The sequence below is a fragment of the Mastigoproctus giganteus genome, chromosome 6 (genome assembly GCF_048544385.1).
Source record: "Mastigoproctus giganteus isolate SK-2022 chromosome 6, ASM4854438v1, whole genome shotgun sequence".
Taxonomy (NCBI): Eukaryota; Metazoa; Arthropoda; class Arachnida; order Uropygi; family Thelyphonidae; genus Mastigoproctus; species Mastigoproctus giganteus.
Genome location: NC_143580.1, coordinates 35,449,780 through 35,475,283, shown reverse-complemented (window position 1 = coordinate 35,475,283; position 25,504 = coordinate 35,449,780).

Here is a 25,504-nt window from a genome sequence, read left to right as displayed (position 1 = left end):
TCTACTCTTTTCCCCTTTCTGTCTAGGGCCCTTTTTTCACTCCCTACATTTCTGCTCTGCCCGACTTACTTTTTCTTCATTCTATCTATCTCCACGATCATTCTTTTAGCCACATTCCCTCTTACTCTTGCCACTTCTCTCTTCTTCTTGCCACTTCTGTCTCGTCTAGTTCTCAGGGTAGCACAATCCTTTCATATCTGCCGTCGTCTCCCAGGATAGCCATTTTCGTCTTTTCACATTTGCGAAAATGTTGACAACTTACCAAACAAGTCGCCACAGTGACCTGGTGTTTTTCGACCCAAACGCTAGCCCATCGGGACTTATGTCCAGATGCCGCATAGATCAAACGTTTCTTAATCACCGGCATTTCGTTGACCATTGTTCTGTTTCTAGTAACCCTTTTCCGCCTGTCCACTAATAAGCACTCCTTCCCTGGTATGGGCAGCTGCCTTTGTTTACTGTCATTTCACCCCTTTTTCTCTAACGTACATACATTTATGTTACTTTCTCTTCCATTTGAGTGCTATTCTATTTACACATCTATAATCGCTTATCTCTAAATCTAGTATTCATCCCATATATGCTTCTGTTAAATGTAAAATATTCCCTTCCATATCAAAGATTAAATTATTCCAAAATTTCAAAATTTCCCATAACCTCTAAATCTCCATATTCGTAAGATGATATCTTACAATACAATGGTTTAATATATGTAAGTCGCAGATGCGCCCACAACAACAGATTCCGTTGTAGCATGTATAAATTTATTTTATGCATAATAATAGTATGTGTATATAATCTGGCCTCCGAAGCCGAGTGGTCAACGAGGGAATGTACTAGCACACGCTCTTTGAGTAGACCGGGGGTTCAATCCCCTGACTGCTAAATAAGGTCGATTTGCCAACCCGCATTGAACCAGCGTGGCAGATTACGGGTTATTTCCCTCAACAATTCATGTTGAGGGAAATAGACCATACCTTCCATCCAGCAGTGGATTGATAATGGCTGCTGCTTACCTTTTTTTTTTTTTTTTTTTCTAGTTATTGTACATCTCTGAAGAAAATTATTGAAAAGATATGTTGAATCAGTAAACAATATTTTATTTTTATTTATAGTTTCCTGTAAATACCCGTAATAAAATTGAAAAAAAAAAAAAAAATTACGACTTAAGAAGTGCGTGTGTGTAACTAAATTTTCCTGTAAAACAAAAAGGCACTGCTGACTATTTGAACTATTAGTAGGGTTCGGATGTTTATGTATTATCATATTCATTTTTCGTTTACATAAAGGTATGAAACTTAGTGTGTCCATGTTATATGGTCTGAGGATCGTAAAGAAGCGTGTTTATAATTTCATATTTCATCATATTTTACACATTAGGCCATAATTTCAAAAAATATATATTTAATAACAAATTTAATTCTTGTTGACATAAAACTTTCATATTTTGTTTTACGGTAATCGACAAATTATTTATCAAATTGATTTAAAATATATTTCTAAAATTTTACGTTTTAAATTTTATTTAGCGGCTAAATCCCAAAGTTATTTTGATTGGCTCTTTACTCACTCACAACCACACCGGAATGTAATCTTAGATATAATTTAAAACTTTACAGTAGTTTCGCCTTATACCGAGTTCGACTAATTATTCGTTAAACTTATTTTATACAGTAGAAACTTCAGCTGTTGGCGAAATGAAGCCAAAATTGAGCTTTTTAGAAAAAATGGATTTCTTCTGTAGAAGAGTCTAAAGACACATACCAAACGGATGGAAAAATAATATATTGCAACGCGTGCAATAAAAGGTAGAAATTAATTAATAAATGTAATATCGGTGTAGATACACCATAGATAACTCTTAAAGAACAACTACGATAGTAGCGTAAAAGGCATAATTTCGTCTGTATCTCATATTGTGCTCTTCCTTCACAAGAGTTACCCATGTATTGCACTACCTCGAATAAGTAACGCTTCACTAATAGAGAAGACTATTGTTACTTATTCTCAGTGAGTACCACCACCCAGACGGCACCGTTTCAAAGCTAGTTGGCTTTTCATCGGTGGGTGGTGGTAAGACAAACAACATCTATTATCTATTAGTGAATAGTCTTATCTATTAGTGAAGCGTTACTCTTTCCAGGTAGTGCAATACATGGGCAACTCGTTGTGAAGGAAGAGCACAATATGAGATACAGACGAAATGATTCCTTTCACACTACTATCGTAGTTGTTCTTTAAGAGTTCTCTATGGTGTATCTACACCGATGTTATATAGAATCTTAAACTCTTAAATATTATGCCTTGTTGTATTTAGTTTATTTAAGTAAATTAATTAATTACCTGGTAATAGATGTATCATAATTTTTATTTTTGGATGCTTCCTTATATGGACATTCCAAATTTAATGCATATGTATATTTAGTTTTTTCATACAATTTTTCATATAAATCGGAAAATAATAATAATTTTTACGAATAATCTTAAATAAATATATAAATACATTATTAATTAAGGTTCCGAGCGCGAAAGTATCCCAATTACAACAGCATAACGTTACTGCTTTGCATGAAGCGAACGTAAGAAGAAGGAGAATTTCATTTTTCAACTACACAGCATTAGAGAATTTCAACTACACAGCAGCTGCTTACTGCAGAAAACCAAAAAACAGCAGATCCATTCTTTGCCGATTTATGCCAAGCGATGGTTGCCGCAAACATTTCTTGGAACAAAGTGAACAATCCGGTCTTCAAAAGCTTCTTGGAAAAATACTGCTCCCGAAAAATTCCTGACGAATCAACGTTACGGAAAAATTACCTTCAGGACTGCTATAAATCGGTATGCTCTCATGGATTTTATTAAATAATAAATTATTTAATAAAATCCAAAAGACTGAACGCTGTGTAGGCTATATTTTAATTAGTTTATTTATTCATTTACTTACTTGCATTGTCTAAAAAAATATATTCGCGAACATATTGGAATCAGCTGTGTGTGTGTGGGGTTCAGTTGATGAAACCACGGATTGTGAAGGATATAGCTAATTTTATTGTTGGAAAGCTTGATTCAGGCGAATCATCTAAATCGTATCTCCTTGCATCGAAGGTTCTGGATAAAATTAATCGTGCAACTATTGCTAGATTCACCTTTCGCAGTGATGCATCTGTATCATAGCAGCTAGTGCTGTTGACAGGTCCTTCTCTGCTTACAAGCAAATATTAGCAGATGATAGGAGATTAACTCCAAAACATTTGGAGTGGATACAGGTTAAGTTGCAAAGTACTTTAGCCAATACATTTTGAGTTTTGTATGTTTAAAAAAAATATATTTTAATGTTTATATTTTAAAAAAAACTTGCAAATTGTGATATTTTCATTATATTATTTGTTAGAAATTTGTATAACAAGTCGTTGTACAACTTTAAAAGAATAAAAAAAAGTAAATATTATCATTTATACGATACGTAAAGGTAAATTTTTTAGTCACGTTTAAGGTCATATTTGGTTAAATTTAATATTTTCATCATGTTTTTACTTTTTTAAGGTCAGAAAAATCCGAACCTTAACTATTAGGATCAGTGGGATATCTGGTCAGCCCGAAAAATGAAGTACTGTAGTGTCGGGTATTTGAATTTAGCAATAAACACCATTTGTTAGAAATATATTAAAGTGGATTTTCTAAGAGTGAAAAATATACTAATAAATGATTTATTTATATAATTAATATGTATTTTAATAAATTTATTTAGAAACATAAAACATATTTAGTTATATTTGCTATTTTAAAATTATTATTAAGATAATTCAATACACCTGATCTTTATTTTCATGAATTATTGTATATAATAAATTGGAGACCTGAATGGTTAATTACTTTTCTATGTAGTCTCCTTGAACTTTATCTAGCGAGGGATACTTCAAATTCCCTTAAGTTTGTTAATCAACTGTAGGTTTTGGTACATCAAATTGATTTTTTTATAAAAATGAAATTTAATTAATAAATTTGCTTCGGAAAATATTTAATTTCGCTGTTTTAAAATTATTTTTAAGGTAATTAAATACACGTGATCTTTATTTTCATGAATAATTGTAAATAACAAATTGCCTTTAATTTCTTCAACATCAGATTTTGGTACATCATCAGATGAGTTTATGATTATAGCTTACGAAGAGCACAACCAAGCATGGACATTGGTATTTATTAAACATGAAAAGTAGAACAAGTCCATATAATCTGAATCAAAAATAATTCAGATTATATGGACTTTTCACAAACCCTCGATTTAACGACCGAAAAAAAGTAATTGTCATGTGTTGAGGTGCTCAAGAGACAGAGGAACCGTAACTCAAGCGAGTGTCCCGGTTTATGGATAAGTTAGCTGTCATATATTTAGTTGCTCATCTGTGCCTCGTTTATTATAACTTGATTTATACTGATCATCCTTCGTAGATTAGGCTTGCTTAAAAGAACACTTGGGGACTTCAGCAAAGTTGTTCTTACAATTGTAACTGAGACTTATAGCAGATAAACCTGATTTTACTAAATGCATATATGCGTCCATATTCCTGTACTGCCTTTAAAATATCGACGAACTATACTGAATTAGCCTTTTACTTACCGAACACTTAACCTTTTGAATAGAATTATCTCTACCTCCATTGACTGTCCTGGCTCTAAAAAACTATTAACTTCAGTTGCTCTGCAAGACCTCTTAAAGTTTCCCACTTTTCTAATAGAAAAATTTTGCCCAAATCATCTACCTTCTCAGTTCTTTAACAGAAGTGAAAAATGCTCAAATGAAAAGAATTTGGACATTTTTTCATCAAATAAAAAAAATCCCTCTCTAGCTAAACTCATATTTTCATTACATTGATTATCTTTGTTTTTAATAAAAACAAATTTGCTGGTATGTTGTTTTATTGCTCTTATTTGCTGGTATGTTATTTTATTTCGCTATTAACGTATTCAATAATAATAGTAAGTTATTTGGAAACTGTTTCTTCCAATTGCTTCCTAATATCCTCTTATTTTAATTTATTGTTATTATAATATATTGATTTGTAATATGTATATTTTTATAATGTATTGCCCTTTTAGGAAATGTATTCTGTTTCTGGTAATACACAGTAAATAAATGCTCGCAGTAAAACAAAATTTGCCTTCACAACGAGTTGCATTGGTATTGCACTTCATTGAAATTTTGTTTCGGCGGCACCTGGAACGTAAATTCATCTCCTCCTTGTGTCACTGCGCAGATACAGAAAGGCTCTGAAAAAAGGCCAGACATGTGAGAAGTGTTTTGTTTGTATGCTTGACAAATTGGGATCTATTCAACGATCAAGTAGTCTGCTGGACTGTATCAACCCAGTTCACAGCACTGCACTGCAAAATTATGCAAAATTATGCAACCGGCAACCCAAAGGTCGCGGGTTCGATTCCCGCCTCGGGCTTGGATCAAAGTACTGCAAAAACCTTGGGAGGTGCAATATGGCCACAGAAGCCGATGCGCCAACAACTACCAAAATAAAAAAAAAAAAAAAAAAAAATTATGCAACGGAGGTTTTGCACTCAGAAGAGCACGTTACCGAACTCCACCTGCCATTCCGAGGGATGACAACGGAGCATAATGCAGAAGACAAAACTGAATTTAACTTTTTTTTTCCCCTCGTGCTCTACACCGGGGTAGCGTTACCCCCCCCCCCCTTCCTGTGTTCTACACCGGGTAGCCCTTCGTTTTTTTTTGTTTTTTAATTTTAATTTCAGACTAAAAAGTATGAGCTCCATTGGGACTGGCCCATCTTCCCGTGGTGTGGACGAGTACCCAGAATCATCTCTCCAGGTGACTGATGCTTCTGGGTAGCCAAGTGACCAGAACATACTCTCAGGGTAACTCGGGAATTTTTTTTTTGGCTGGTGCAGCATCATATGGCTAATAATAATAATAATAATAATAATAATAACAACAGAACACACACAAACATATGTATGTATATACAGGGTGTCCCAAAGAGGTGTAACCAATTTTAAATGTTTGTAACAAATGTAATTTTAATGATAGAAACACAAAACCTGCGCTAAATGTGAGAAAAACAGTTGAAGTTTTTACTGACATTCAACATGTGCACCAATTGTCACACGAACAAAAAAGTGTAACCAATTTTAAATGAGCAATACAAACAATAAGAAACTAATAATCCTTTCAAGAAGCGACTGTGAGAGCGGTTAATTACCAGGACATGCTTGAGCTTTATGTGTATCCTCAATCGGATGAACTGCCAAATGGGGTTATTTTTCAACAGGATGGAGCGCCGCCACATTGGGATTTGAGTGTGAAGAGGTCTCTTGATGACAAGTTTCTTGGCCGTTGGATTGGGCGTGATGTTCCCATTGCGTAGCCACCACGTTCATCAAATTTATTCCCCTTGTAATTTCTTCTTATGGGGATTCATCAAAGACACATTCTACAAGACCCCTGTTGCAGACATCGCAGACTGAAAGCGCAGGATTACAAATGCAATTACCACGATTAAGCGTGACATCCTTGAAAAAACATGGGATGAATTTTATTACCGATTAGATATTGTTCGCGTGACAAGTGGTGCACATGTTGAATGTCAGTAAAAACTTCAACTGCTCACATTTAGCGCAGGTTTTGTTTCTATCATTAAAATTACATTTGTTACAAACATTTAAAATTGGTTACACCTTTTTGGAACACCCTGTATTGTATTGGCGACATCTGGAATGTCAGTTCATCTCCGTCTCGTTTCACTGTGTAGAGACAGAACTTTGTCAAAAGCCAGGCAAAAAGCGAGCAGAGCAAGAGGAAAACCAACTAGGTAGGAGAAAAAAAATAAATAAAAGAAAATACACCGATAGAATATACATAGTATTTAAGCAAGAATTTTTGAATAATTAGTGTAAACAAACTTATAAGCAACAAGCTATTTTGTCTAGACATAGACAATGAGCACAAAAGTTAATAATACATAATGGTAGAGTCCCAAGATTCGAGGACCATATAAATTTACCGTTTACATACCCAAATCATGTGTACAAACACCAATGCAAGACAATAGACAGCAAAAGGGCCAATTATCATAAATATTAACAAGATTCAGTATCATCCCAGAAGAGTACTAGAGTATAAGATTTGTCACAGACAAACATACATGACTCACATTTTCTGGCCCTCTTACAGTGGTATTGTTGTTCACAGACATACAAGGCGGAGTTCAACTAAAGTTCTAGAAGCCACTCCTTACAAAAACACATATCCACATGTTTTTTATGTGTAAATGGTGCGTGCCGAGTTGCAATGTAACCGCGGCCGCAAGGCAAAAACCAATAGGGACGAAAGCCGAAACGTCCGAAGAGGGGGTGAAAATACAAACCAAGGCGAAAAAAAAAAAAAAAACACTCACACAAACAAAAACTATAAGTTATTTTGTCTAGACATAGACAATCGGCTCAATAGGTAATAAATAATACTCAAATTAATTTAGAAATTATAGGAATTAGAACAAATCGGGGGCGCCCCCTAAATAGCACTACAGCCGAATTGCGTCAAATAATACCATGTATGGGACTAAAAACCTACCTCAACAATTTTTCCATAATCTGGAAAACAAATTCAAGACAGATTGCTTATTGGGCTCCAATTCGTCTAAGGACCACATAGTCTACAAAGGTGGTAGAGTCACTGCATTTCGAACGTCAAACAAATCAGCGCATCGGTACTATTGACGAATAATCAGTGAATTGATGCAACTGATTTGCTCAACGGTGGTCCTTATGCAGTGAGAAAATAATATAAAGGATGTATCGTAACATGTGAGGCCCACTTCAGGGATGGATTTAGGACCTAAAAAAAAAAAAAAAAAAGTTCATGTAAATATTGATCTGATTTAGCCTTGTTTCCGAGTTTCAGTAATTCTTTCCATAAACAAATAATGCTTCGATATCTCACAGAGAGCTTTGCTGCAGTTAGGTAAACAAGATCCCGTAGTGTTCTTTGGAGTGAATTTCAGTGTTTTCCTGACATTTGAGTTTTTTATTAACGTCTTGATGCTGTGCATTTGCTGTGATAATGGAGAGATAGCAGATATGCATCTCATGTACGGACTTGCTAGATGTAATGCAGAAAACTTTATCAATCGTCATGTGCCAAATAAGAAGTCTTTCAGAGAATACATGAACACTTTGTGGTAACTGGTTCCTTTAGAAAAGGAGTCTCAGATGGTGGTAGACCAATCAGAACCAGAACAGTCAATGACTGACACCTGGAACCTTTGAGCGGGTCTATGAGACATTTGCAGGCCGCTTTATTCAGCAGCACGGTGGTCATTTTGAGAATTTCCTGTAATCGTAAGCAAATAGTGGCTGTAACCAGAAACGGCGCCTAATTCATATCTTATCTTAACACGCATAGTAATTTGGAGAAAATTACTAACGACTTAAAAAGCCCCCACAGAAAAGCGTTTGCACTCTACAGAACCATTAAAAGAAAGCATTTAACAAAATAGTTTATTAATAATTCCTCAACAATTCCGTACTCAACATTATTTAGGGATGATGGATTACTCTACCTATCGCTGTGGTAGTGTAGATATTTGTATAAGTGTAGATAGTAAAACCTAACAGTACAATAAATAATAAAAAAGATATATTGTATTTGGAGTAGAAAGAAGGTAAAAATTTGATATCGAATGTAACGTATTTTATTAACGGACCTGGCTGGAACACAAAAATGGCTGTTACTCTGAAACAAGCCAAAATCAGATTAATGTTTACATAAACTTTTTCTGCTTTTAGGTCCTAAATCCCTCCCTGAAATGGGTCTCATGTTATGATAACGTTAACCTTCTATAAAAGAAAGTAAGTAATAAATAAAAAAACTGTAGACAGCTAAATGGAGTTAATGCGCTGCGCGCAACAGGCATCTTGCATATCTATGTCTGGTGGGACATCCCGGGACTGCAGTGTGGTCAGGACTAGCACCCAATCCTGATCCCAAAAGACGCATGCGATTCACTAATACTAAGCTGTTTATTAGGGAATTTTTCCCTACATGATAAACTTCAAGGGGACTACTTTGAAAGGGACAAGAACATTTATCGATTTAAATTATATAAAAAAAATCATCGAACCAGTGAACAGGTGTATTTATTTTCCTCAAAAGTATTTTCAAAATTCCGTAAAAAAAAAGAAATTTAATCATAATTCTATATCAAAATTATTAGTTACATATAATTTATATCAAAATTTAGCAATTAATACTTTTAAACATATTTAAAATTAATTTAGACATTATTAGTATCATTAACTGGAACAGTACTGTTAATATCAGTAGTTTTAATATCTGGAAGTGGGTATTTAATTTGTCATTATCTTTAAGCAATATCTTTGTTCTTTATATTGTAATTGCTTTTAATAATCGTAAATATACTGTTATTACAGAGTATATAGTTCGGTTTCAGGCCAACTCGTTGTGAAGGCCAAGTTTTTTTTTTTTTTTTTTTGTGCTTAATTAATCAGTTTAAATTCTGTTGACTGGAAAAGAGAGAGAACACAATAAGCTGCATATATTTTAATTAACACTAATTAATCCTGCAATTTCATTACTCCTCCAAATAACATCCTAAATAGTGAGGCAATTTGTTCCCCACCACCCCCAGGGGGAAACAAATCTGTCTAAGCTAACCTGTGACTCATTATTAAATACACTGACGTCATAACATACATTCATATGAAACTCTCATTTTGTTTTTGTAAAGTTAGGGAATTTATCCCTACATGATAAAGTTCAAGGGGACTACTTTGAAAGGGACGAACCTATACCTCCATGTAAAATATGTATGGGAATACATGGTAACAACAAAGAGGTGTGTTTAATTATTTTAAAAATATTAAAAAACTTTCAATTATATTTATATATTCTTTAATATCTACAAGTAAAATTATTTATTACATATAATTTCTAAGAAAATGCTATTTTTATTAGAAAGCCACTTTAAATACATGAAATAAATATCTTAATTTTATCGTCTAATTTTGTAATATAACATACATATATTGTATAGACATTGTTGCGTGTTTCTTTTAACAATAAGACACTCTTGTATGTGTTGATGCTATTGCTGCTCGTGACCCTAAAAGAGTCTCTGTCCCTTCCCTATACTCATGAGAGAGAGAGAGAGAGATCATGGAATGCTGCCTATATCAGGTGACCTTGACAGTTGACCGACAAGCCTATTTTAGAATATATTTCGGACATATTGAAAACCAAAATCTCAATTCTTTAGAAGCAAATGTAATACAGTACTTTAAATATTCTTGTGGCCATTTTTATTAGTTAGAGTTGTAATTTTGTGAGGATTACAGTGTGGGATTATTACAATGAGTTTCTCAAATATTCTGTAGTGAACACAACTTGGATAAAAAAAAAAAAAAAAAAAAAAATCTTGAAATGTATTCAGCATCGTTTATCCGTTTATATGAAGTTACCAGATTGTCTTGCCCTTTTCTGTGTTTTTATGACCAACAGGATTAAAATTTCTTAGTTAATGCAATGGGTTTATTGCTCACAGCAAAACAAACTTTGTATTAATTAACAACAGGGTCGCTGCGATCCGCTGTGCCTCCAGTAAGGGAAATCCAATTTGCCGCCCCAAAATATTTCGATTAAAAAATAAAATAAGATGTAAATAATTATTATTAATTTATTGAAAAAGAAAAGAATTACAACATATCTCACATATAATGTAATGAAACAACAAACAAAAATAACAAAATCATTCTGAAATTCTGGAAATAAACTTTCAATTCTAAATCACAGTAATCGTACTCTATCACAATAATAAAACAAAAGGAAAATTATAATGTTAAAAAAAATTACAAATCTATGTTTCCTTGCTTTAAGAGACGCAAATTTATTAATTATTTCATTTATGTTTATTTGTTCCAAATGATCATTTTCCATTGAAATTATTGCCAAATTAGAGAGTCACATTGTCGATCGTAAATAATTTTTCATTAATTTTAATTTTGAAAAACTCCGTTCACCTGAGCCAATTGAAACTGGAAAAATTGTCAGAAAAATTGGCATTAGCATTAGTAGTGGCATATGATGGAAGAAAGCAAGCTTATACAGCATCAGCCAAAAAAAAGGGGGACCCATTTCCCATTCACCTCCCCATCCTCCCCAAAAGTTTGTCCAGTTCTTGCTTGAATTTATTTAAGCACAACAACAGATGGAAATTTGTTCAACCACTCGCTGGCTAAATGCAAATTTCCGAACAACTGTCTTTCTTCAATTTGAATTTATGCTGTCCAAGTGAGTAATCTGAGCAAGTAATCTGACTTTATACACCTCGCAGGAGCCTAATCTCCAGAAGCTGCAATTTGCAGAACTTAAGCCTTTCTTGGTAAGAGCACCCCTTTGTTCCCCTCATTTGCATAAATTTTTAATGCAACTGCTATATTTGAAAAAGTATCTGTAAAATTATTTTAAAAAATATATTGTAACACTTTAAATGGAGTAATATTGTCTTTAATATAAATTTGAAGTTCTTCAAATACTGTAATGCTAAAACAGCAATATCAGACTCCTTACGGGGGGGGGGGACCACGGTATCCAAGTATTCCTTATCCGAGTCCCCGCAGTTACGAGGATTTGAAAATGAAAGAACTAAAACTTTTTCCCTTGAAAAAATTGACGAAGCACTTCAATATTTTTTGCGAGAACGATCTTCTTCATGATCGTGCAACAAAAGTTAAGCGCGAAGTTAAAGACATAACTAAATGCCACGACACAATTTTATCTGAAAAAATACAGAGGAAAAAAAAAAAAAAAAACACGAACAACTGGATTCATCCTTTATTCGTACAACTGAAAAATAGTGCAACTTCAATAAACTTTACTTAACCATACATTGTGCAACATATTATAATAAAAAATGTCTAATAAAATAATTTTCTCATTTGTCAGTTCCTTCATTCATTTCTTACTATGTACAAGTACATAATAAATATTACTACATATATAATATCGGTGTAGATACACCATACACAACTCTTATTTCATCTGTATCTCATATTGTTCTCATCCTTCACAAGGAATTGCCCAAGTATTGCACTACTTCGAATATGTACGTATATGATATCAAAATTATTTTTTGCATCCAGATCCCTTATTAACCCTTAACAAGCCCATGTTGTGTCTGAATTATTACTGCAGTATTATTATTATTATTACTATTATTAGTATTATTACTGTGGTATTACTGAATTATTAATTGGCAACGTCATGTGAACTAATTATTAGCAGGGCCATCTTTTAATGGAATGAAAAGTACTCTAGGCATTCTTCATTCCGAAGCTTCACTACATTATATCAAACATATTAAAGTTCCTTTACGTCAAATCTAATTTTTTTAGTTTTTAGAGAAATTCAAAAATATTTCTATAAATTTGGTTTTGAAGTTATTTCCACAACACATTCCTGCCTAAACTTACTCGCAATACGAATTTTGATGTCGTTGTTAATGATTCTGTTAAGAGGAAAAGCCGAAGAAAGAAATTATCATAGAAATGTGTTTAAAAATTCGTTTTAAACACGATTTACAATTTTAAAAAATTAGTTTTAATTTTTTTTAAAATTAGTTTTTAATTGTAATGAAATCATTGAATTTTATTCTAATTATGTTTTTTCTTAAGTCTCTGTTTGTTCCTATAAACTTCGTAGGCCCCGAAAGGGCTTAAGAAGTCTATGGAAAAGAATTTGTTTTTAACAGCAATTAAAAACATTGTTCACATTTTTTTTTCGCCTAATCTTAGAAATTTAAACATCTTCCTTAAAAATCAGAAAAATCTACAAAGCAACCTTTGAGGTGTTCACAAAAAAGTCAAAATATATATATTATATATATTATTGACTATATCTGTATAATAACTACTTACTATTGACTATATTATTGACTATATCTGTATAATAGTAACTACTTACTATTATAGCTATTAGTAATAATTATAATGTGGAGTTAATTAGGAGGACTATCCATTCCTCTCGTGTTTTTTTTTCTTTTGTAGGGCTCACGGGATATAAACTAGATAATGTGGGCCTTAACGCTCACAACAGTCCCTTCACAACGAGTTGCAGCGGTATTGCACTATTCTATTTTGAAATATAAATCATGTGCACCGGGGAACTGGAAGTCTCTTCATTGGTTGAACCACTGGATATAGCAGTTTTTGGCCTTTCCTAGTTATGAATTATTAATCAGTATTTCATTTATATAAAAATTAACAAGTTTTGTTTGATGAGTGCAGTTGATTTGCCATGAGTTTGAAGAGCAGTTGGGACGTTCTTGTTAGAATTTGTAGTTTCGACTAGCTAATTTAAAGAAATCATACTCATCGTGTAGACAGTTTGATATTTTTTAGGGTTTTTATTTCAATAAGAATTACTTTTTACAGAAATGAAAAACGAAAATTGAACGAAATTAAACGAATCTTCAAGAATTGCCTATGTATTGTACCCTCAACTGCTAAAGGGCGTTTTAAGTTCGATATTAATTTATAGCGAATGTTTCATTCATTCATGACACTGCAAAGAAGGACGGATGAATTTATTATATACAGTATCAAAATTAAAGTTATGTTCTACATAAATTACAGCAATGCAAGTCACGATTTCTTCATAAAAAAAACAATAAGTGACTCCTTACAATAATTCTATATTCATTTTTTTCAGATTTCGTCTAATATTAAAATTTCCAACGAAACGAACATATCTTTCTAAATCAACGAAAAGAAAAGTTCATTAAAAAAAAGTTTATTAAAAAAATTAATTTAAAAAATAATTAATTAAATAAATAAAATCGATTTGCTCTAGAATGGGCAATGATTGTATCCTACAGAAACAATCATACAAATGCCAAGGCTGTTCATGAGTGAAACCAATACTGGCTCAAAGTTACATTAAATAAATATTTTAAATCATTTTCAAATTATGTAGTCTTTGTAACACAAGAGATTTTTTTGTCATGGTGTTTAATATTTCAAAAATAATATTATTATTACACAGACAGATAATCATATTGTACAATGAAATAATAATAAATTTATATTAAAATATTGATTAAAAATCCCGCCCCAATCCCGAAACAACTCTACAGTCGGGTAACCCTTATTTGCATGTCTCAAACAAAAGTTCCACTATTTCTAATAAATAAATAAATATTCTTAAATGTTTTATATAAAATTTCAAGGTAAATGATAAGCTAAACACAAAGTCTTAATAATTTTAGATAGCTTTTTGAAAATTTTAAACTATCTTACATAATACGAGAAAACCACTTAATTATTTATATAGATTACTTTTATATAATTATTAAGGCCTATATGTGGATCTTTCACGAAAATTCGCTTTTGAACGTTTTTTCGGGTGGTGGGATATAAATAGTCCCACTAACTGTAACTGAACCTAAAAGAAAAGGAAATAAGTTCAATTACATTTTGTCAAAGATGGATGGAGAATTAGTTTCAAAGATTGGGTTTACCATCATTCATAATTGATTACGAATCATACTTCAATATGATTCATAATCAATTGTGATTAATATTTATGATTCGTACTCTTGCTCATTTCTTTTCTCCTGTGGATTGTGTACTGCTTACTGACGATCTCATTATTCCTAATATTTTTACACAGCCAGGTCTCAGTGAGAAGATTGAATTCTCATATTTAAGCTGCCTCTGAGAATCTTCCGTTTCTTTTCAGTAATTCTATAGCAATTTTGGTAATAAAAGGTTAACTTCATTAACGTAGCTGCTAGAGGTCGAAGTTACTTGTAATGTGTATATATGTATATACAATAAGTTATCTACCTAGGAAGGAAATGAGATACAAAAAACTGTTTATATAAATATAAAAAGAGGGAGATGGAGTCTCGTCCCAGAGGTGGTGTTAAAATTATCCATAATAGAAATTTTTCTCTAGGTAATAAAATAAATCTGTTTTGTAAAGATTTAGTTCATTTGACAGAGGAGTGCAAGATTTTTTGATTGTGTGATTACAGACTCCTTAAGGCTTCATGGAAACTGGTTATTCGGAAGGGCTAGGGGAGCCATTGAAAAGACGTATTTTATTATATTGGCCAAAATCACGACTGCATACTTCTTTGAGTATTTCTGTTCTACCTGTAATTTGGTTATGCATAGAAAGAGCCATTGATGTCAAGTGCAAGAACCACCAGTTATATACAACGGGAGAAAAACCATTTTCATTCAACCAAAACTGATGAAACAGGGTTCTAAAATGCCCAAAGATAAAAAATTTCATTTCGCTACATGATACAGCATACCTCCTTCAGCAATCGGAGGCCTTATAGAGTCCATGCTTCGCGTGTGACGGAGGTACTGGCGTAAAGAGGAGGATATATCCACAATTAGGTAGATGGTCATAATGTTTTGACTGGACAGTGCACACACACACACACACACACACACACATATATATATATATATAGTGGTGAACAAAAAACTGCATCACCTTAAAAAAAAGTAACATTTGTAGTGAAACGTATAAGATATTTTTTGATTATAGTCATTTTATTTGTCGCAAACAAAAGGTATTGCTTCAGATAACGCTTAAAACATACTTACACCAATGTTTTCCCTCGTTTTTCTTCCTTAAGGTGCAGTCATACCTCAGAAATGCTGGCATTACAGTGTTGGACTGGCCTGGCAACAGTCTACATTTGAACCCTATTGAAAATTACTGGTACATAATGTCGTCTAAAATTGCTCAGAAGAAGCCAACAAGTAAGATTTAGCCGCAGGAAAGCATTGTAAGGGTGTGGTACCACGAAATTGGGCAACCGTATCTCCAGAAGTTGATTAACTCTATTCCAGATCGTTGCAAGGCTGTAATTGCAGCTCGAGGAGGAACAACAAAATATTGAAGACGTATTTTTCTGATTTACAGTACATAATACTATTACGTTAACTTACCATTTCAGTCTGTACACGTAAATGCAATAAAATGTGTGTTTTGTTTGTCAAGATTGCCATTTGCATGATTTCTCTCATATTGCCATTAATTAAGCATTTTACTCTTTGGGAAGATATTTATGGCAATTAGGTATATCAGGTGGAGTCTTTTTTATTGGATTTTATTCACAGAGATAAATATCACATCTAACAAATGGATTTCGAACATTTCTGCAACCGCAAAGCACATTAACACATTATTTGCAAAATTCACAAGTGATGCAGTTTTTTGTCCGCCACTGTATATACAGGGTGATTCACTTCCAGTGCGACAAACTTGCAGGAAGTGTAGGGGGCACAAAGACGAATCGGAATCACATAGCATTGCAGGGTACGAAATGCCTTTGTCATGCGGTAGAGGACGTTGAACGGGAGGTCGCGTGAACAGCGATCCCGCTGGAAGTCAGCATTTGCGAACCGGTTCCCGAGGCAGCAGGATGGACGAGTATTCAAACGTTGAACTGGCCGACATGCAACTTGCGTATGGAGCTGCGGACTGTAACGGGCGTGCTGCTCTGCGCTTGTACCAGGAACGTTTCCCGCACAGGCGTGCTCCTCATCATACGATTTTCGCATGTGTGCACAGAAGGTTACGTGAGACTGGTTGTTTCACGAGAGGTACCATGAATCGAGAGCGAACGACGAGGACGCCAGACAATGAGGAGAATGTCCTACGTCTTGCAGAAGGCAATCCGAGTACGAGTACCCGAGCGCTAGGCCAACGATTGGGTATTTGCCAATCCACTGTATGGAAGATACTGCCAACAAACCAAATGAGTTCATACCATCTGCAACGCGTCCAATCATTGGAGCCTGCGGATTATCCACTCCGGAGGACTTTTGCTACTTGGTTTCTTCAACAGAAACGGTTCGCAAATGCTGACTTCCAGCGGGATCGCTGTTCACGCGACCTCCCGTTCAACGTCCTCTACCGCATGACGAAGGCATTTCGGACCCTGCAATGCAATGTGATTCCGATTCGTCTTTGTGTCCCCTACACCTCCTGCAAGTTTGTCGCACTGGTAGTGAATCACCCTGTATACTAGTTGTACCCGGCGTAACATACGCCATCTTTCTGATTATGGCGTAAATAGTTTAATCTAGATCCTTCAGTCTTCACCATTCTTGTTTAGCGGTGATATAATTATTCTCCGACAAATATTGCAGCAACCTCCGTTTTGGATGTAGGTGCATTATATCGCCTCTTATCTAAGTCCGGGGTCTTCTATAAATGCGATGCGCACATTCATTGTTAGATTGGCCTGGGTTATATGATGTATTTGTTTATATGACTCAGCAAACGGGTTAACTTATCGCAGCATCTCGTTCAATTGTTGCATTACTTTGGCCATAAACCATTGATTTGATTGTTTTTCAAGCCGTTTTGTCGTTGCTTCAGAAGAATCGAAAATATAAAGTTGTCCGTATCTGGCTTATTTGCCTCGTTTGGATATAGCGGTGAGACCAAATGGTAAATCTGGCCGCGTATTCTAAAACAGTATGGACCATTTCCAGGCGGTGATTTAATCTCTGCGCCCATTTTGCGAACGCCATTGCTCAGTTGTACTCTCGTCTATGTTTTCTGTAGTTATTTGCTTAACATGTATCCCCTGTAAGCAGCTCTCGTAATAGAGTAGGCGTCTCAGACAGTGGGAAAAGTGAAACCTTTCCATCATACAGTATTTAGTGTATTTATTCGATGTGTTCAACTCGTGTACCCAATATCTTGCATTGCAATACTCACAGTGGTGACGCATATTTCTAATGTCATGCTCTTTCACATTAATTACAGCTTGTTGATTATTTGCATCCAGTACTTCTGCTTGATTAGTTCTTTCGCCCGTCTTCTCATTTCCAATCTTGGCTTCTCTTTCTTCAATGTTTTCTGCCCGTCTTCGTAGTCGTAGGGTCTCGTTTCGGTCTCTTAGTATATTAGATCTCTCCTCTAATGTTTCATTAGCATTTCTTCTACATTTTCTCAAAGTTCTTACACACCGTTCAGCCATTTTTACACTTATTAAAATTGAAGATAGATAAAATAAACAGTTAATATATATATATATATATATATATATATATATATATATATATATATATATATATATATATATATATGAATGCACTATTCAATTTGAATCTGGTTATTATTATTACAATTTTTCTCCCTTTTTTATATGAGATTTTTTCAGGCGCCTGACGGGTACTGGTACCAAGTTCATGGGGTGGTTGATTGTGTCCAATTGCTATTATTATCATTAGTGTTGGTCGAGGAACTGTCTTACTATCCGAGAGGCGTTCAGGATCGTGGCTTTCTGGAGTTCCATGTAAATGTTCTCTGAGATGCCTATTGTCGCTAGATTCTTTATGGAGGCTCTTTGGCACCATGATCTGAATGGTTCCATATGCCACATATCTTTGACTTCCTGTCTTAAGTCTGAGTACTTCCTGAGTGTACTCAGTTTGGGTGATCACACTGCATCCTGCAGTGATGTGCTGGGTTGTTTCTGAGGCCAAGTGGCATCGTCGACGTGTGTCATCTGTTACTCTGGGGTACTTGGCGATGTATTTCCTATAGTTCCTGGTGTTGATTACCTGATCTTGGATGGCGAGCATGAATCTTTTTGTTTCAGGGAAGAGCCTTCCGTTAGTGAGCCAAGCATCGGAAGCCATATTATCTATGTAGTCCTGATGGAGGTCACTGTAGTGTCTACCATGGAGTGTCTTCTTTGCCCATCTGTCTCTCTTTGTTTCTTCTGTGTGACTGCAGTCCCCTTGTTGAGGTTGAGTGTTGTGTACCGTTTATCTATCTTTCTTAATGCTTGATAGATTGGTGCTGTGTTTTCCTGGTAGTAGTCCCACAGGTTCTTAATCGCTCTCTTTTCTTGTTCAATGAGGTCAGTCAATCCCCTCCCGCCTTCTTTATAGGCTACTATGGTCAGTCTCTGAATGGCTGACTTCGGATGGTGTTGGCGGCTCTTGGTCATAGTTATCCTTGCCGATCTCATAATCTCCTCCACCTTGGTGTTGGTCCAATCTATGATCCCGAAGGAGTACGTTAGTACTGGGACTGCATAAGTTTTTATGGCTGTGACCATGTTCCTGCCATTCAGCTTTGATTTTAAGAGTCTTCTCAGTCTCTGATGGCATTTCTCAGTCAGGCAGGCCTTGATCTCCTTGTGTTTTAACTGGTGGGCTTGCATCATCCGCAGATATTTGTATGTCTCTCCTTCTGTCATGCTTCAATCTTTTCACCAATCTTCAGCTGGTAGTTTCGTCCTACTGGATATCCTTGATGCAATCCACGGGTCTTGAATTTGTCTAGGCCAAATTGCATCCTGATTCTGAACTCTTCGGTGATCTGTAGTAGCTGGTTGGAGTTGGTTCTGGAATGCGGCATAGAGTTTGATGTCATCAATGTACATCAGACGAGAGAGAGTGCACAGGTTCTCCTCCCTTCTTTTAAGGAATATCCGTACTTGCTGTTATTGAGCATGGTGTGTTGAGTGCTAGACAGAACCGTAATTGGTCTGGTTGTGACATTCTCGACCTTGATGATGGTCCTCCATTTTGCTATGGTTACGTCTAGGTGTATCAGTGTCGGGTCGACTCTGTAGATCTTCAGTATCTGTCTCTGTCAGCCAGCTATGGGGTATGGAGTCGAAGGTTTTACGGTAGTTGATGTACGGATTATTATTATTGGGTTTTCACATTTCATGTTTCACACATTCAAGTATTCAGAACATATCATAGGTTTTTGGCTTTTGTAAGTGATAAGTTTTTGATGATGACTTTTTGATATTTGGAAGTGATACATTTTTGGCTTCTGTATTCCTTAAAAAATTAAAGAAATTATTCCTTAAAATAATTCTTGATCCATTTTTAATACCGAAAATTACCGTTCTTCACTTTGTTTGTTTGTTTGTTACGGGCAATGTTAAAAATGTTTTAAGAATAATTTCAATGTTACAGAATGTAGATCTTAAACCGTCATTTATAATATTATACATATCTTTTTTTTCATATTTAAAATATTTTCCTCTTTAGAAAATTTTAAAAAGCATATAACTTCATCTTTAAATTTATCGGCATCACTGTAATTTTTGCTAGCGCTTATTCTTCTGATTTTTCAATATTCACATTAAATTCATCTTTATTCATTTCATATTAAAATATTAAATATTTTTAATATTTAAAATATATAAAAGTATTAAATTATGAAATGAAAAATTTTAATTTTAAGCATATAAATTAAACATATATAATCCTATGACAACAACAGTTCTTTTTCATGTTTCAGTTTAGAAAACGTTTTTCTAAACAATTGACACCATTAAGGCTAAAGTTGTACGTTTTAGGCGCATCATCAACTTACACCATATATAATTTCTGTAAATAGCGTATGTTCTGTGATCGATTTACTGTTTGCTGGATGAAAAACCCGAGTTTCTGGAGGGAAAAACAGTGTCCGACTAACTTAGTCACGTTGTGAAAAAGAACTATAAAAATTCCTCGCGTCATTGATGGGAATTGAACTTGGGTCTTTTCCACCCGGTGTGGGGAAGACGTGGGCAACTATGCTACCCACGAGTGCCCATAAGGCTAAAGTAAATGCCGAAAAGCTTCAGTGTTTGGAAATGTACTTTAAAGTTTTCTTCAAACGGAAATCTCTATAAATCTTGCACTGATTGGATGATTACATTTTTCTCCTCTTTCACAGTACTGCAAGTTTTGTAAGAAAATTTGCAAGTGCTATGGTGTTTAGGATAAGGCGCCACCAGTGGTCTCCCACAAATGCACCATCTGAATTATTGTGGAGTATACAGGACTTTGTAAATGCTGTGTTTTAAATTATCATATTAGGCCACCAGAATATTTTTATTTATCTGCCGTGCATTGTGTATTATGTCCGTAAATCGAGTGTTCTTTGTTCAATTTTCCTGTTTTGCTGGACGAAAAACCCGAGTTGCCAGGGAAAAAAATCTTGCTCTCTACGGCTGAGACCGACTAACTCAGCCACGGAGTGAAAAAAGGCGCATTAAAGTTCCTCGCGTCATCGACGGGATTCAAACCCGGGCCTTTTTCCACCCGGTGTGGGAAGGACAGTGACGCTACCACTGTGCTACCGTGCAGACAAATGCCAAAAGTGTGTGTATAGTACTGCTTTGGGTTCTGTTGTTTCTCTGGCTGCAGCGCCACCACCACTGGGAACTGAGCCAGGCTGCCACATCAACCATTTTTTGTTGAAGATAGTTCACATGGAATAAGAGGAGGAAGTCAGGCTGTGGAGTGAAAGAAAGGTGGACTAATAGTGAAGACAGTCCACCATGGATTTAGGCGAAGTGGGGGTAGGGAAGGAAATTAAGTCCCAGGGGTCCCTGTGCGAATGCCATTTGCCAAGCACTCTGTGTTGATACTGCACCCAGTTGAGTGCCGGTAGTGATCCCACACCCCAAAGTGGGTGCCAGCATGTATCCTACTAATTAAGGGTTTGCAGCATAGTATCCATAGCATGGATTCTCATTTATGCTAGCCCCAAAGGGGTTAGCAGGGAGTATTTTCCACAGCAAGAACTCTAATATGTGCTGGTGTGGGCAGCCTAGCTCAGCTCCCAGTGGTGGTGGCAGGCAATGTAGGGGCTCTGCAGTCAGAAAACTACAGCAAGTGCTGAAGTAAAGAATTTTAAAAATATATATGACGTTGCATTTATAAATTATCCTTGCAGCGATTTCTGCACTTAGAAATAATTGCTACCAGGATGATTTCTAAGCAAGTAGTCAGTACAAAAATTTTCCTAACTACAGTTACAAGTTGTCATTTGTCCATAAAATGTGTAAACCAATAATGTCTACTAACAGAGCGAATTCAGGCTAACTTATCTGAAACGTACTGTACACAGATTAGACAAGGATAAAAAAGTGCTCCATGCTGCGATCCTGCTCCTTGCATTTCTTCCTGTTCTGACCATCATAAAGTTATATACACAACTGCACATGACTTCTGTAGTCCATAGCAAGAGAAGTATTAATTTTGTACAAAAATATCAAACCAAAAGGTTTGAAGAGTCTTGGGGTCCTGGACCACGTCTTGACTTGGCCCAATAGTTATCCTGCATCAAAAAGAACTATAAATTTGATTTGTAGAGGATAATACAGCACAAGTGGTGTGCGTTCATAAATTTCCACAAAATAAGAATAAAAAATTGCTTTTGATAAATCTTAATTTGATCTGAAATTAATTTCTACAGCAGTGGTTCTTGAACTTCAGAAGTCTGAGGATTCAGACTACTGAAGTTGCCCTCCATTTAGACCATTCCATTGATCTGCTCTTCACACGTGGATGATGGATGTTTTGAAGTGTTTTTAATTGAGATGTCCAATGGCTGATGGCTTTAACCTCCTGGAACTGCAGCAAACTCAATGTTCAATTCAGAACTGGCCTTACTGCTGACTCTTACATGTGAGGCAAAATAGTCACACTAAAAAACTAGCTTTTCAAAGGCCACCTGGCCGTTTTGGCCATGCCTTTTCTAATTATAGCTAAATAAAAAAAAACAAAAAAAAACATCACATCATGCAACTATACTTTGTAAAGTTGATGTTACCAAATCCTTGATAACTACAGGCTTCCAACACTGATTCTGTTTTATGGACTAGGATTTTACATTTTTTCAACAGGCCAGTGACCCATGTCACAAAGCTCAGTGTGAGTGCATTGCATTGGAGAAAACACTGTAGCACTGATATTGGTGCCACAGTCTATCAATGTCATAGTGTTCTAATAGACTGGCAAGCTGAGATCTGGTCTAAGCTGAAGAGAAGACTATGGGATGAACTGGAAATATGTGTGATGGCCTGCTCAAGGAGATTCAGAACACTTTTCCAGTTTAAAGCTGTTCTGGTGAAGAAATATTTCTGTTGAAATAAGTCAGAAATCACTGGAAACTATTATATGAAGACTATGTATTAAAAGAAAAAGTGTGCTTTATACCATGTTAAAATCATTTTGAATCTATTTTACCTATAATTTTGATCACAAAGTATTTATTAGCAAAATTAATAAATATACATCCGTTCATTTAAAATAAAAATTGTTTAATTTGGCAATTTAAAAAATAAATTCATTTTATTTTTTAATAATAATATATATATATATATATATATATATATGTATACATTATATTTGTTTTGCATTATTTACTTAAACTGCTGTTACTTAATTTGACATTATGAGGATCAATTAAAAGGAAGTAGCAGTTAATAGTAGAAATCTAGTAATTAAATATAAACAATGAATGAAATCTGATAAATTTTTTTTTTTTTTTTTGTCACCAGTTCTTACATTCAAATCTCACATACATTCTTTTAATGAATTGCCTTCAACAATTAAAATTCACCATGGATATGTTATCATTATTGCCAACATCAAGGAATTTCAGTTGTTCGTGGAGTCTTCCCCTCCACCAAACTGAGACTGGTTAACTTCAGTCTCAATATTAAATCGATAAAACAAATTATAGCAAGTTATTCTGGGTTCTTTAGCCTGCACAACATGCAAATTGGTCAACAAACAACTGAAATTCCTTGTAGAAGGGTGTAGTTAAGGAGAAAATTGGTAGCACCTTGTTTAACTGTATGTAGTTTGCATGAATCATGAATTGTAAATTTTTGTAAAAAAAAAAAAGTAACGATTATTCTCATGTTTTTAAACACAGTGTATTTTTTATATTTTACAAATGCTACAAAAAAGTTTTCTGAAATGTACTTTATTTCATACATATTTTTATATTAATGTTTATCTAAACAATATAGTGGACAGGTTTCAACATTGATACAATGTAATATTTTTGCTTCAGTAATAATGTGGTACCATCCACCATTACATCATTTAGGAAATTGACTTATGAAAATTGTTTTAATTATTTCTTTCTCATTATAGTTACATAAGGATTAATCAGGACTAAGTGTGAAAAACAGCAATAAAGTTCTAACCTACAATCTAACTCATTTCATTAAAAATATTTCAAATATTTTGCCTTCTGCATAAAATAATATCTACAATAAGAATAAATATATCCCATATACCATATTTACAACTTCACTTATACAGATATATAAAAATTATAACTGTATCATTGCATAATTTATTACATAGTATACAATCAATATTTTATTCCAGCCTCAAAAGTATGTTTAGCATTTTAATAGCTAAAATATTCAATAAGACCAATAATGATACTGCACTTTAAATTATTCATAAGGAGAGAAAAAAAAAAAAAAAAATAGCACCAAACTAGCAGAAATTGGGAATTATTAACAATTCCGTTTTATGGGCAATATTCTGTGTACTTCTTAAGCTTCCAGTACTTGTTTTTTTTAATTGTAACATGGGTCCTTTGTGGGATACAAAAATGCACTTTATACAGAAATATTGCATTCTTTGCTATTTTCTTCTTTGTCTTCTTCTTCTTCTTCTTATTATTATTATTATTTATTTATTTATTTTATTATTAAATTTTCTTATGAGCTTATTAAAGTTGGGAGTGTTAATATCTCACTTGGCACAAGTAAAAGAAAAATGAAATTTATCTTTAAAATATTTAGAGAAGGTCAACACAATCTGATCAACAGTTATTGAAATAAATTGAAAAGGTTAAAAATGATGCTAAGTTAAATGAGTGCTAAAAATAAACTGGTACAGAATACAGGTAAAACATTTTGCACTCGTACAGCATACTGGTAAAAATATTTTGGATTATGCTTCTAAATAACATTTAGTCTGACACAAAATTTTAAAATTTTTTATTTTATCATTATTATTGTTGCCGTTGTTATCGTCATTATTATTGAACCTCAAGTTTTCTTTTATATATATATTTCCAGTGAAAGATTAACAGTGTCCCTGCAATTGCAACAGTAATATGAGGCAATAGAAGAAAAACTGGTAGTGTACCAGTAAGAATAAAAATCTTTCGGCACAGGTTAATACTTTCACTGCTGGCTTTTCTGATGACCTGGGATTGAAAATTAAGTCAATCTGGATTGGAAGGGGCAGAGACATTTTTGGACTTTCTTTTCACTATGGCTGAATTAATCAGCCTCTGGCAAAGGCTACTCGACAAAAAAATCCTTTTTTTATTATTATTTTTCATGTCAGATTTGAAGAAAAAAAGTTCTAAAAATAGGTGTTTTCACTCCAAGGATTAAAAACCTGATGTTGCATATTTGCAATGAAGAAATTAAATGTATTATAGGTATGTCTTTAATATACTACCATATACTAGACAACTTTGAATTTTTATATTATGCAACAATAGACTGACGAATACGATCACTGCAGAATAACCCATATCAGACTGCTGAAGGATGACAGAGAGAAGGAAAGAAAATCAGTAGCATACTGTGAAAACATAAAAGTTACTCTTGGGATAAAGATTTTTTTTTTTTTTGCCCCT